At 37.1% G+C, this 15,233-nt stretch overlaps 1 protein-coding gene and 1 long non-coding RNA gene across 22 annotated transcripts in view; one reads left to right on the top strand and one right to left on the bottom strand.

Annotated features, from left to right (window-relative positions):
- Positions 1 to 9,249, bottom strand: part of rap1gapa (RAP1 GTPase activating protein a) — a 179,958-nt gene extending 170,709 nt beyond the window's left edge. For 20 of the 21 annotated variants that reach the window (XM_087304897.2, XM_087304899.2, XM_087304911.2 and 17 more), the window contains exon 1: positions 8,982 to 9,249. The gene's annotated coding sequence lies outside the window, so the exon portion shown is untranslated. 21 annotated transcript variants of the gene reach the window in all.
- Positions 1 to 14,009, top strand: part of LOC147838200 (uncharacterized) — a 53,088-nt gene extending 39,079 nt beyond the window's left edge. Inside the window, exon 3 of the long non-coding RNA XR_015523577.1 lies at positions 12,714 to 14,009. This is a non-coding gene — a long non-coding RNA (uncharacterized LOC147838200). The remainder of the gene's footprint in view (positions 1 to 12,713) is intronic.
- The last annotated feature ends 1,224 nt before the right edge of the window (positions 14,010 to 15,233 follow it).

Here is a 15,233-nt window from a genome sequence, read left to right as displayed (position 1 = left end):
TTGTTTTCCAACATTCAATTAAAGCCACCGCCAACTTGTCTTTTAAGTCTGTAATCCATATCAGAACCCCACTGCTGGTGAAAAACACAGCATGAACACAATGATCCAGCAAACAAGCAGACACAACACAAGCAGCTTCCAAGAGGTATCTTCTTCTCCCTCTGGGACCATGAGAAATAGGGATAAAAGTGGTGTAAAGCATAATAAGAACAGATTAGTCCACACTCTGTGTCCTCACACGGATACCCACATCAACAGTACACTGTCCCACCAAAACAGCACACTGTTTTCTTGCCATCTGACACCTACTTCAAACTAAACAACAAAAGATAGCTAATAATGATGATTCAAGTCACTATAGTGTTTAAACTAATGTTTTAAATGTTTCCAAGACCAAAATGGCATCAAATGACACTACAGACTTGAGTTAAGATGCTGAAAACTCAGCTACAGTATAATTTTTACTGCGTTTCAAATAAAATAACAATTATAATAATAATAATAATAATTCCTTGCATTTATATAGCGCTTTACAATTTTTGGGGGGAATCTCGTCATCCACCACCAGTGTGCAGCATCCACCTGAATAACGTGACAGCAGCCATATTATGCCAGACCACACCCACATGCCAGCTGATTGGTGGAGAGGAGACAGAGTGATGAACCAGTTATGATATAGGGATGGTTAAGAGGCCATGATGGACAGAAGCCAGTGGGCAAATTTGGCCAGGATTAAACTCCTACTGGGCAAAGCAGTGGCGCAATAGGTAGTGCTGTCGCCTCACAGCAAGAAGGTCGCTGGTTCAAGCCTCGGCTCAGTTGGCGTTTCTGTGTGGAGTTTGCATGTTCTCCCTGCGATTGCGTGGGTTTCCTCCAGGTGCTCCAGTTTCCCCCACAGTCCAAAGACATGCGGTACAGGTGAATTGAGAAGGCTAAATTGTCCGTAGTTTATGAGTGTGTGTAAATGTGTGTGTGGATGTTTCCCAGAGATAGGTTGCGGCTGTAAGGGCATCCGCTACGTAAAAACTTGCTGGATAAGTTGGTGGTTCATTCCGCTGTGGCGACCCCGGATTAATAAAGGCACTAAGCCGACAAGAAAATGAATGAATGAATAAACTTCTACTCTTTTTCGAAGGACATCCTGGGATTTTAAACAACCACAGAGAGTCAGGACCTTGATTTTATGTCTCATCTGAAAGACAGCGCTCACTGACAGTATAGAGTCCCCATCAATATATTGGGGTATTAAGACATACATAGACCACAGTTTGAGCGCCCCCTGCAGGTCTCACTGACACCACTTCTGGCAGCAACCTACTGTAGCTTTCCCAAGTGGTCTCTCCTGAGACCATTTAGGACATTTCTAGTATTTGCACCTGAAAAGGGTGCAAATACTGGGATATAGGTTTCACTGTGCAAGTTTTTGAAAATTACTGCGATTTAATTTTTCTGTAAACTAAAACAATGTATGTTTTTCTGAAAACAGTGGCATCATGCACATGCATTTTGCGTCATGCACAATATACAGTGTTTAGTGATTCTCGTAGATCTGTAAAAGTGGTTATTTTTTTGACAATAATGTTGTCGTCTATGTAATAAAGATATTGAAATTTAGATTAAAACTGCATATTATAATTTGTTTATATAATTTAAAATAGTTATACAATACTTTATAAAACAATAATAGCCAATACCAATTAAAAAATTTTGTTCATTGTCCTTCGGCTTAAGGTCTTTGCACATTGAAGCTCGAAATATTCATATGCATATTTTTCATATTCATATGCGAAAAATTTGTCATGTAAACAAACCTTGCACACTGAGTCCAATGCGCATTAATTAATCATTTCTGAAAAAAAACGCAAAACATTTGTGAGTCAATCCAAGGAGTGATTAATTGTTGTTCTCACTCTTACAACGTTGAAAAAGAAAGAAAAATTGTTTGCATATTGTGTTCATCGAGAGAAAGAAGAGTTCTCCTTTTCAAAGAGCTGCACTGGATTATCCCCAAATGCAAAGTTTATTTCAGGAAATCAGTGGAATTTAGATACATTGCTTTTGATACTTCACACATTCACCTACGTGAACAAATCTGGAAAATATTCAGGCATTATAATAGATGGCATATTGGAGCAATGTGATGCGGATGCGAACCCGGTTCTACTTTTTTTTTTATGACAGACGAAAGTTTTGGAAACAGTGTGTCAATAGGACTGACACAACGTGAGGTCGAATTTATTTATTAACGTGCAAAAATTATGGATGAAAATTTCAGATTCAGTGTGCAATAACCTTTAGTCCCTTATTTATCAGAGGTCGCCACAGCGGAATGAACCACCAACTATTCTGGCATGTTTTACACAGAGGATGCCCTTTCCACCGGAGCACCCGGAGGAAACCCTCCCCAACACAGGGAGGCAAACTCCACACAGAAACGTCAACTGGCCCAGCCGGAACTCGAGCAAACTTCTTGCTGTGAGGCCACAGTGCTAACCACTGAGCCACCATGCCAACCCAGTACCAATTTAAACAACTTACAATTTTGGATAAACTGAAAAATAGCGCAGAACTACTTTAAAACACTCATTTAATAGTAAGGCTGCACAATAAATCGTTTCAGCATTGATGTCACAATGTGTGAATATGCAATAGTCACATCGCAGGACGTGCAATGTGGAGTCAAGATTATTGTTGAGCAGGTAAAACATTCTAGAATACTTGAGAATTTTGTCATTTCTAGTTTAACCATATTATATGAAGTGAAAGTGTATCAATTTCTTGTGTTTTTAAGCGCTGTGTAAACATTAAGTAAGTTTAAAGCATTTGGCACATGGAAAAATTTGCGTGTAGCTTTAACAAAGATGAATTGTATTGATTTATTACACAATGAAGAATATATTGTACATTGGATTGTTTTATTTCTGTATCATTTGTATATATGCTCTATTTATCTCCGCTTGTAACTTGCTGATTACATTTTATGCACTCCTCTAATCACCCCAGTCAATCTATATCATTAAGCTGTCTTGAAAAAAACCACAATTTAAATCGCAAAAAAAATTAAACATCAGCCTTATTTAATAGTACTGTGCTCTCATGATTTCAGATTTCCTTCAATCCTTTATTAAATAAATAATCAACGAGTGTTGGCTTTAAAAAATTAATATATTACGATTTTAAGCCAATCTTAATCTTTAAAAAACACACACATAAATAGCAAAACACATTTCCAATTATTTCCCTTAAAAAGTAACCAAGTAAGACATTTAGTTACTTTATTTTTTAAAAAGTGACTTGAGATTGTAATAAATTACTTTTTTCCCAACAGTGCAAACAATAATCTGTAATATCAGTTATGCAAGTCAAATGAATTTCACAGCCGCAGTTTCATAACCAAAGAGATCAAAGAGGCAGCAAAGGAATAAATAAATAAATAATTGTTTCAGTTCTTTTTCTTGAGCGAGTGTCATGAAAACCCAAGCTGGCATGAGGTCAAACATCAGACTATCTGCTGATGAGCCACACTGTTGTTCACAATCCAAGCTGTGCACGCAACAGGCAGAGAAGCAGATGTGCTACAACATGTGATATCCACTCTCACAGAAATAGTCACTGAAGACGCAGCCTCCATTTTTAATCTTGTGTACAAAGAGTGTGAACCTCTCAATGTGTGCCTGACAGTCCATTGCGCTGAATCACACTATCCTGTAAAGTAGCAGCTCATTCATTTGTCCAAATCCAGCCATCACAGGGTCTATAGACATTCTAATAACTGAGAGACGAGATGAATAAACCAAAAACACGGATGTCTGAATGCTAAGCCAATAATTGTGTGCTGTGTGAGTTTCTGAAGGATCCAAGCTACACTGACCTGCAGGGTGAAATTGAATTGTGGAATAAATGAAGCTAATTAGGGGTTCTCTAAAAGTTGGCTGATTAAATATGTGGTTATTTCTGAACTGCCAGACATGGGGGGGGGGGGGGGGGGGGGGGGGGGGGGGGGGGAAGAAGAGACTATTTAAATCAAGAGTCTAACGAATTATGCTTAGTAATATAAATAATGCAAGAGATGATTGCAGCATGGCCATATTCAAGGCAGTCATACTTTAAATTTCATTTTACTGGAAGATATATTTAAATCATCTGCAAATACAAAGAGAATTTTGAATGCAAACTCCACACAAAATATTTAAATACCTTATATATTTCAGTTATATGTAATATATACCTTATTATAATAATTATTATTGCTATTATTCATTCATTAATTTTCCTTAAGCTTAGTCTCCATTGTGGAGGTCACCACAGTGGAATGAACTGCCTTTTTTTTATTAGTAGCAGTAGTAGTTAGGGATGTCCAGATCCGATCACGTGATTGGAAATCTGGCCCAATCACGCGGTTTCAGACTTGATCGGAATCGGACGTTACCTCACGATCAGGATATATATATTGGAATATATATATTGTCATTATTTTTTAACACATCTATAGTTATTCTGTGGCACAGAGTTAGACCTCTTCTTGACTTTACACAAAAACAGCGACGTGTGCGGCAATACATCATTTTGTTGCAGAGACGTTATTAGTTAAATGCTGGCAAAGTAGAACACGGAGGCAGCTTGAAGTGGAAAGCGCGAGTAGGTCTGTGGTCTGGAGGTATTCTAAAAGTTGATGACGACAAAATTAGCATAGCAAACTCTGAGAGATGTAAACTTGGGATTGCCTGCCAGTTATTTTAAGTTGAGGCACTACTTGTTTTTATTTTAGATTTCTTTTATATTTACTGTTGTGCCAAAGGCCCAAAAGTGAAGAATTGATGTTACTAATTACTTGATGTTCAAGCTACCACACCACAAATGCTCTGCTTGTAAAAGAGTTGTTGAATGTTAAAAATAAGGTGATTTAAAAAAAAAAAATAAGGAACATCCTAGATCTGTTTCTTCGCTCTTCTTTATTCATGTATTATAGAAGTACTGGATCGGGTTTCGGTAGATACTCAAAATCAAATGACTCAGACTCCGACTTGAGGACAAAAAACCTGATCAGGACATCCCTAGTAGTAAAACTACAAAGTAGTAGTAACAGTAGTAGTAGACTACTAGTCTTTTCTTCTCCATATGAACTAGGCTAAAAAAGATCTAAGTTTAAGGGACAGTATGCAATTCTAAATAGGACAAAGCAATGACTATATTTATTGTATGGTGAAATAAAAAATATATAGTTTTAAATCATACTAGTTTATTTCATGATTTCATACACCATTTAAAGCATGGGTTTCAAACTCTATTCCTGGAGAGCCGCAGCTCTGCGCAGTTTTGCTCTAACCCTAATTAAACACAGCTGATTCAACTAATCAAGATGTTTAATCAAGGTGTTCAAGACTACAAGACACTAGTAGTCTTGAACACCTTGGTTAGTTGGATTGGCTGTGTTTGATTAGGGTTGGAGCAAAACTGTGCAGAGCTGCAGCCCTCCAGGAATCGAGTTTGAGACCTATGCTTTACAGTAATAATTTTTATCATTTCAATGAGCGCAATCTAACATTCCACTGAGATACATAAACAACAGCATGGTGAGAAAGCTGCAAATTGTGTTGAAAGTACAACATTAACATATGGCATTTTATTTAGCAATAAATCATGTTGGGCATGTACATTTTTAAGCATACATATGGAATATTCTTTCATATGGAATGTTTCCATGTTCATTTATACATTTTCTTTTTTCCCCCCACAGTCCAAAGACATGCAGTACAGGTGAATTGGATAGGCTAAATTGTCCGTAGTGTATGAGTGTTAATGAGTGTGTATGGATGTTTCCCAGAGATGGGTTGCAGCTGGAAGGGCCTGCTGTGTAAAAACATGAGCTGGATAAAGGCTGATTTATACTTCTGCGTCAAGTGCACTCGTATGCTACGGCACAGCCAACACGTTGGCGCATAGCCCTACGCCGGGACCAAGAGCTGCACAAGCCCAATGGAGCGATTGTTTACAAGTGTGGAGTCCCGTGAAGGAGCTCCGGATGGAAAGTTTTGTTTTGTGTTGTTTACCTTATGATTAAAGTTGTAGCACGTCCGCTGGTTCCTGCCTCAAAATGAGCGAGTTTGAGCCACTTGTACATTAAGGAAGCGTTCAGAAAAAACAAAACACCAGTGAAGAAACTCGACACAGAGGAACATCAACATCTCACTGCCAACTATAGTTTCGAAAGTGTTATTGCAGAACAGAAGAAACAGCGTGCAGAAGTATAAATCCAGAGCTACGCGCATTGTGTGTGCCGTGGGTCACGCCGATCACTTGACGCAGAAGTATAAACCCGGCCTAAGTTGGCGATTTATTCCGCTGTTGCAACCCCGGATTAATACAGGGACTACGCCGAAAAGAAAATGAATGAATGATAATAATAATTATTATTATTATTATTAATATCCTTATTATTATAATTACAAGAAGCAGCAGAAGAAATAAGACAACTATATTCTAATATTAAATATGATTTTATATATAAACATTCATATTTAATGAATGATTGTTAATTTAGATACACACAGATCCAATAGATTTGCACCTTTTGGTGACCACTTCCTTTAAACAGTATTTTTCCTCTCCGCATAGCCACTCTCACATTGCTCAGCTGTTTTCGTGTGACTTTCGTAAGACCAGAAAACCTCAAGGCTAAAGCTGGAGCATCGGAGCAAGAGAGCAGGACATTGTCCTCAATCCACAGCCTCCAATCAAACATCCTCTGCTGCACACAACAGCTTGGTCTGTGTATCCTCATCTTAACACTATTTGCATACAGACTCCCAATGTACTGCACAGAACCAGCAACCGCAAAGTAACATCTCCAAGGGCTGCTGGTTTGCTAATATTCTGCATCTTGCAAGCTTTACTTTAGCAATCAAAGAGAGAGTTTGTGTCCTTGTGACCACAGCTGTTGATTTATTTATTTGACTATAATTAAATCACACTAAAAGTCAGTATATCTAACCACTAATTAGACAAGGAAAACTGTATGTATTGATGAAAACAACAGACGCAGGACCACTGATATACTAGGATGCATTCTGACGTTCATGCAAATGGAAAGCAACCCACAGACCCTCTAATTTTCCCTCATTCCTTTAGCTGGGATGGTTTTTTGAATGGAAAAAAGACATATAAGAGCTTGCAAGGTTTTTTCCAAAGAAATACCGCTGACAGTACAACCAAAGGGACATGTCTGCTCTATGTTAGTGACTGGGATGAGGATATTACAGCATCAATTAGAATAGCTCTGAACGGACCGAACACTCACCAGATTCTCAATCTCTCCATGAAAAGCCCAGGACTCTTTAAAAATCAGCAAACTTTAGGTTAACAGAAATACTGTGTTTAAACTTATAACTACAATAATATCATTGATTGCAATAAAGTGTGAAGAGCTATTGCACTGCTGTGCTGATTAACATTAAATAAATATACAGTCGTAGTTAGAATTATTTGCCCCCCTGAATTAATGGCCACTCGCCCCCTGTTTTTTCCCCCTAATTTCTGTTTAACAGAGAGACGATTTTTTTAACACATTTCTAAACATAGTTGTTAAAATAACTCTATAATAACTGATTTATTTTATCTTTGCCATGATGACAATAAATAATATTTGACTAGATATTTTTCAAGACATTTCTGTTCGGCTTAAAGTGACATTTAATGTAATTTAGGGTAATTAGACAAGTTATTGTATAACGATGGTTTGTTCTCTAGAATATCGAAGAAAAATTGCTTAAAGGGGCTAATAATTTTGATCTTAAAACGTGTGTTTAAAAAAAATTAAAACTGCTTTTATTCAAGCCAAAATAAAACAAACACGACTTTCTCCAGAAGAAAAAATATTATCAGACATACTGTGGAAAATTTCCTTGCTCTGTTAAACATCATTTGGGAAATATTGAAAAATTCAAATGAGGGGCTAACAATTCTAACTTCAACTGTATGTTCAAAAACAAGTCCTCTCTATTCTGAAATGTCAAAAATTTTACAAAAAATGTTGTCAGGTCCAGTCTAGCTGCATATTGTGTTCTTACGAGGTTCAGGTCTTGGGGCATGGTTAGTTAATTTAGTCTAATACAGCACACAAAAGCAAAATGCAAGTTGTTGGAGAAAATATAGTAGTATGCTACTGCACAAATTAAATGACACACACATTTGAAACTCAGTGTTTATGTCATGCCCAAAATAAAAACATACTATAGTAAAATACTATAATGTTTATTAATTATATAGTAAAATGTATATTGTATATATTATATTATTAACAAAACTTTGTTAATAGATGCTACAGCATACTGTTGTATTAATTATAGCAGACTGATGAACTGTGAACAAATTATGTACTATAGATTAGTATTGTAGTGAATTGTAGTATGATATAACCTTCCTGTACAGTACTTAAAGAAAAATGAGTACAGCTTAGGGTAATTTATTTATATTGCTGTAGTTTTGTACCATAAACTAAATTACCACAAGCTCTTTACTATAGTGTGCTTCAAAAACACCATGGTGGCGTTCAACCTTGAGATTGAAATGAGACAATAATACTATAACCTTATATTCATTCATTTGTATCCTTCATAGATAGTCACGCGCTTTCATTAAACATATGCAACAATCCAAAACAGTCTACGCACTTCGATTTAGACTGTTGCAAGAACCAAGTGAGTACTATATTAATAATAAACAGCATGTTTGAGTGCGCACATTCACGCGTGCGTGCAGCATGTTTGGTTCCCAAATCAGTTAACCCACCCTAATTAAAACATAACTAAAGATACACCGTCTAGAAAAGCAGCTTATTATATTCTTAAACAAAGCCACGCGAACAAAACTATGTACAGCAGCTTTATCATGATAACGCGTGAAACGAACAACACGCTCTTCATGAGCAGCACTTCTCTGCTTTATTTCACTGCAAAGAATTAAAAATATATATATCGGCTTACCTTGTTCTGTCTTCTTTGGATCACTTCTCCTTTTGCGAACGATTGCCAATGTGACTCCAGTTATCCGTGCGCACTCGCTACAGTACACTGTGCGCTTAGATCATAACACAATAAAGCAACGGAGAGGTCCATTAATGTTGTGCTATAGCTGTGCAGCAGAAGGAAGGTTCAGCGCTGTACTGAATAATACAGAGCTCTTTCACTCTCATTCAAATAAAAGCTACTCCTCGGATCGACGCCGTGGAGTCTTGAAACACACGTGACAGTCCTGAGAGTGTGCTGCTGTCATCCATATGACTAACTAATTTTAATAAAACATTCGATGGATTGCTGATATAATATTTATCTATGAACCTATCAATGAATCTATCAATGAATCTATCTATCTATCTATCTATCTATCTATCTATCTATCTATCTATCTATCTATCTATCTATCTATATGTGAAATGGATATATTATCCACTCATATAATCAGTCCGTCTTGCAAATTTAGCTCAGTTCTCTGACTTATTTAAGTATTTGCATTATGAAAGCCCATTCCCATTTTAAAAGGGCTTTTATAATTTTCCAAAAAGAAAGCATTTTGCAGCACATCATAAAGTGGACAAGGTCAGAAACTCACTCAAAACAAATTATACTCACAGATAAAACGTCAGATCTGCTGTGAAAGTGCTATTTACAGTAAAAATATGAATTTTGGGGCGTGCTATAGAAATTCATCCACGTGCCCCAGAAGCTATTTTGTACATGTTTTGAAAACCACCAGCAACAAATCAGATTGGTTATATTAAGCTGTGGCTTTAGGCATGGATGGATTTAAAAACATTTTTAATAACGTGACGCTGAGTTTTAAGATTATGTAGCCCATATTTTGTAAGTTTGCAGCGTCCTCAGCCTCTGTCAATGCGCGATTTAATGCTTAGCACCTGTGCAAGGAGCGCACCACGAATTACAGCTCTATAAGGAACAATTAAAGGTGGAACTAAAGCTGCCCTGTAAATGAAAACCATGAACATTCACCATGTAGTCACTTTGATTTTAAAATTACGGTCAGAACTTCTAATTTCATTCATTTATTCAATTTCCTTCGAGTTAGTCCCTTTTTTTATCAGGGAGCACCACAGCGGAATGAACCGCCAACTTATTCAGCATATGTTTTACGCAGCAGATGCCCTTCTAACCACAACTCAGTACTGGGATTGTGTCTGACATTGCATCGCTGAGTGAAGCAATCTCAGCTTTCATCATCAGGGCTGCATCGAGATACTATTGGGGAAACACCCATCCACTTTTGCATTCACACACATTCACTACAAATATAACAAATGATTCAAATGTGAATTTGATGGACACTTTACTATACTATTACACCAAGACAGAGGATTTATGAACTGACTGATATTAGGGGCAGACAGTATCTGCAGGCATTTATTGCTATATCTGCGCGCAATTTTGTTAAAAAATAAAAAAAAAATCTTTGAATTTATGTTGAATGATTTTGAGAGTATACCGTAACAAACTTAATATATGAAATAAAAATAGTAATAGCTGTTAAACTTTTGCTTAATGTTTACAATGCAAATCCAATTAGATCCACTTATTTGGCAAACAAAGCAACTGTCACACATAATACATCAACTAAAAGACAGAAAATAAAACTTTACAAATTGTGTTGTATATAAATCACATGAGCATTTTCATATCAGTTAAAAATCTAACTGACATTAATTTAAAAAGTGAATAAATAAGTCATAACTTAATAAATAAAGCACACATTTACACAAGCAAATAAATATACTCAATTATTAAAAAAAAAAAAAAACAATTGTGGAAATCTGCCAATCTCTGTGCATGCAGATTCCGCATGGGTCTACTGATCATTCATTCATTTATTCATTCATTTTCTTGTCAGTTTAGTCCCTTTATTAATCCGGGGTCGTCACAGAGGAATGAACCGCCAACTTATCCAGCACATTTTTACGCAGCAGATGCCCTTTCAGCCACAACCCATCTCTGGGAAACTTACACACACACACACACACACACACTACGGATAATTTAGCTAACCCAATTCACCTGTACCGCATGTTTTTGGAATGTGTGGAAAACCAGAGCACCCGGAGGAAACCCACGCGAACACAGGGAGAACCCTCATCATAATATTAACATGGCATATGCCATATTGTAGGCCTACATCAAACTTTGTTCATATTATCCACTCATACTATATATAAAACACAGTGTTGCCTACTGTGACATTTGATTTCAGTTAGACCGGGTTTTCCAGTAGATGCTCTTTGTGTCTAATTTCCATCTTGGAATCTTTTAATAACAATAATAATCCTGAAAGCATGTAAAGACAGCATCATTTATACAGACACAATGCAAATCCATGAATAATAAATTGCATTTAGTCTATAGTGTGCGCTGTATTTTAATGAAAAAAAAAACATAAATAAGCAAATGTATATAGTTGGTAGACATTAGTAGAGCATATACAGTACATTTTTTTATTTCAATTTATTATTATTATTTTTTAGAGCAGATGTTGTATTAATGATTGAACAACATCACACATTACACATCTTAATATAAATGTCAGAAAAACTTTACATTCTTCTTTGCTAAAGCAGGGCATCCAGGATAATTAAAAAAAAATAGGATAAGCACAGTTTAGTAAAAGGTGAAATCTGGATGTCTTTCATGATCCTGGATATGGAAAAGACCTACTTGTGCAGCATCTTTGATTTAGAAAGTATGAAAACATGCAGTATTTGGAGACTGACACCTAAAATATTTTTGCTGAGCTAGAAGATTGAAGCAATTAAGGGACACATTTAAAAAAAAAAACAATTACCACTATCATCCATTTCTGAAGAATTTACAATTCAACAGGTTTATATACAGTAAATAAAAATGAGATATTTTTTCTGTCAGAAATGCAAAAGTATAGTTTAGAGGTCTATACTGTATGGAAATGTAATAAATATGAATGCTGATATTTTCTAGCAACACACTGTTTATAGAGACTGGTATTTAAGAACTGCAGTTTTACTACAGTTGGTTTTGAATAATATGTGAAAAACATCAAAAAGCATAAAACACTCCTTATAAAAAAATGGGACATACATTTGCACTACAAAGTGCTTTTGCTCTTGAATTTCAGATTTCTGAATCTCTTAATATTTTTAGCCTGTCAAATGCAATCCATTTTTTATCCATGAGTGTAGAACTGAATCCTTGATTGCTCTTTTCATTTGAAAATCCCAGGGTATGTTATTATAAAATTCCCAGACCCAAGATGCAACATGACATTGCCGCTCTTGCTGAAATTTCAAATGTCAAGGGGTTGTATTTCTTGCAGTTTTGAGGTGAGGTAAGTTGGAGAAATGACCCACTAAAGCCTTAAGTACCTCTGACATTTTGCTGAAAACAAATCTTCCAGCAAAACAGGGTGAGGAGTTAATTCTTCTTTTTAAGATGTGAGGTAAGGTTTTAAATATTAAACATTTCTTAAACGTGCATTACCTTTTCAGCTGAATAATGTCAATCTCTGAAATGTAACTTTTCTGTAAATCTCTCAAAATTCTTTGGGTAAAAAGGAGCCGCTGAGACTTTGTTTCATTTATAGGTTTTAGGATTTTAATTTTGTTTTTTTTTTAATAGAAAAGATTATGCTGTTGACCGTGGATTGAGAAAAAGTATTAATTTCCAAACGTTATGTAACAGCTTAAAGAGCCCATATTATACATGAAATAGGGTCATATCTTGGTTGTAAGAGTCTCCAACAACAGTCTAATATGCATGCAAGGTCAAAAAACACTTTCATGGTCTTATAATCTGCATTTATTTTTACCTAATTATCCCAGCGACTCCTGTATGAATCGTCCAGTGATTCATTTGTTCCCAAACCCCTCCTTAGCGCGGAGCTAATCTGCGCTGATTGGACCGATGACAGTCTGTCGCGATTGGTCGACTGCCTTCAGTCAGAGAGGGAAATGGCCAATAGCTAATCAGCAATTTAAAAAGTAATCACAGTTCATACACGCTCGATAGTGTATGCGTGGATTTTAGCTGCCACACTATGGCGAGTGGATAGTGCTACGGATAACCGAACGAAGGAGACAGTCGTGTACTCGCCATACCACACACACACACAAAAACACACACACACCTCCGGATGACAACGCTCCCGCTTCCGCCCGCACCCGCCAGGTTTTAGCCTGAGAACCCGCTCCGTTTTCTGCCCGCCGCGCCCGGTCCCGCTAGAGCGGAGAACACAACCAAAAATCACCCAGTATACAGTCCAGACAGCCAAGCTGTCTGTATAAACACATACACACAGCTCGTTCGTTCGTTCGCTCTCTCTCTCTCTCTCTCGCTCTCTCTCGCTCTCTCTCATACGCTCTCTCATACCAAGCAGACTCTCTCTTTCTAATTCACATAGCAATATCCGTGATATTGCTAGACAGCCCGCTCCCATCCCAAATTAAACCCGTTACCGACCGCTCCAGCGATTTATTCGGAAATTTATTCCCGCGGCTGTCCCCGCGCCAGATTTCTGCGGCGCGGGAATAAATTTCCGAATAAATCGCGGGAGCAGAACTCTAGCACGGAGCTCCATAAACAAACAGCACGCGTCGCGTTTTTAACGTGACTTTGCACGCGATAAGATAATATATCCAGTTAACCTGATACAGTACACGCGGTTACAAGTAACAAATCACAACTAAATACATTTGCAAGCTAGAGTAAACGAGGCAACAACTTTAACCGCACGTCCTTACACTTGAGAAATGGAAGAAACCCATCCTGACGTCCATCAGTTACTCTTTACTGATCCTTCCTTTAACAAACTCAGATGAAGTATTCTTTGTAGCATGTAGCTTCCAGAAGTTTCCAACTGCTTGGTTATAATGCTGAGGTTTCATCTTTGGGTAGAGACTCAATATATCCATCTGCAGTGTGACTTCAATCAACCGGCATGTTTGTGTGTGTGTGTTTGTGGGTGTGTGTATGTGTGTGTCTGGGTTTCTGCGTCAGAGGGCGGGGCCTCAGGTTTGAAATCTCCCGGGTTTGCGCGTGCACGTGAATAACTTGGTTTCGTTCGTACGTCATGGCGAAACACCTAATGAATCGTGATCAAGGCGACTCGTTTGAAGCACTATGAGTCGACTCTTTTATAGATGAATCAACAGTTTTAAACACTGTACACTAACAGATTTAAGCCTTAGCTGGATACTTCACTTCACTTAGAGCTGTGTTACACACTACATGGAGGGGAATTTTCAAAAACCCATAATATGGGCTCTTTAAAGTCCGTGTGAAATAAAAATGTAGTGATTTTTTTGTGAGTACACATTGTTACTCTTTAGGTGAACAATTAATAATGCATGCAGAGTAATTAACTGGAAAAAAAGTGTTGGTAATCTTCAATCAAAGTCTAAGCATTTGCTTCTGTGCTTGGAGTAGTGATCTTTTTCTGTTGATGTCAGTTTGACAGCTTCTGCCACAACATTGTTAACCACGTCCTTCTTATCAGTAGATCACTATGAGAGATAATTATATGCAAAGACAAAGCCCTGCCCTCTACTCAATATTCAGGCTTCAGTTGGAAGTTGTTGTGATCACCAGCAGTGTAATGTTCGCTGGAGATTACTTCCAGTATTCCTACCGAACTTTAACTCCCAGAACTCTTTGCACTCACCAACTCCTGCAACAGCAGTAGCTCATTATAGACTGATTAGTAGGACTATAAAGCCACTTTACTTTCACATTCATAGGTCCGAGTCTTGTTTCTTCAAAGGGTCTTTTCTCTGTTTGTTTTCTTGTTTGATTCTTTGCCACCTAGCCTGACCTCTTGTCTGTATTTTGACCATGTTTATTGGATTACTCTTATGATACTGTTTTGCTCTTGTTTTTGACCATTGCCTGCACCACCTTGCCTTCAATAAACTGCATGTGGATCCGCAAGTCTGTTGTCAGTGTCTGCTTCATAACACAAAATACATCAACATACAGAAATAAATGTCTATACAGCTTTTGGTTCATGTGAACTTTATATGATAATCCATCCAATAATGCAAATTGTCTCACAATTTACTCACCCTGGGTGAGTAACCTTACAGTTTCTCTAAGGGTATTTACATTTGTGCAATTAGCAGACTTTTTTTATATGAAGAAGTGCATTAAAGCTGTAAAAAGCATGTGAAGCTCCCCTTCAAGCATGTGAATTTCACTGGAAAAGAA

Source organism: Danio rerio, chromosome 23 (genome assembly GCF_052040795.2).
Source record: "Danio rerio strain M-AB ecotype USA chromosome 23, GRCz13ab, whole genome shotgun sequence".
Classification (NCBI taxonomy): domain Eukaryota; kingdom Metazoa; phylum Chordata; class Actinopteri; order Cypriniformes; family Danionidae; genus Danio; species Danio rerio.
The sequence above is the reverse complement of the archived record's forward strand: the minus strand, read 5'-3'. Positions and strand labels throughout refer to the sequence as shown.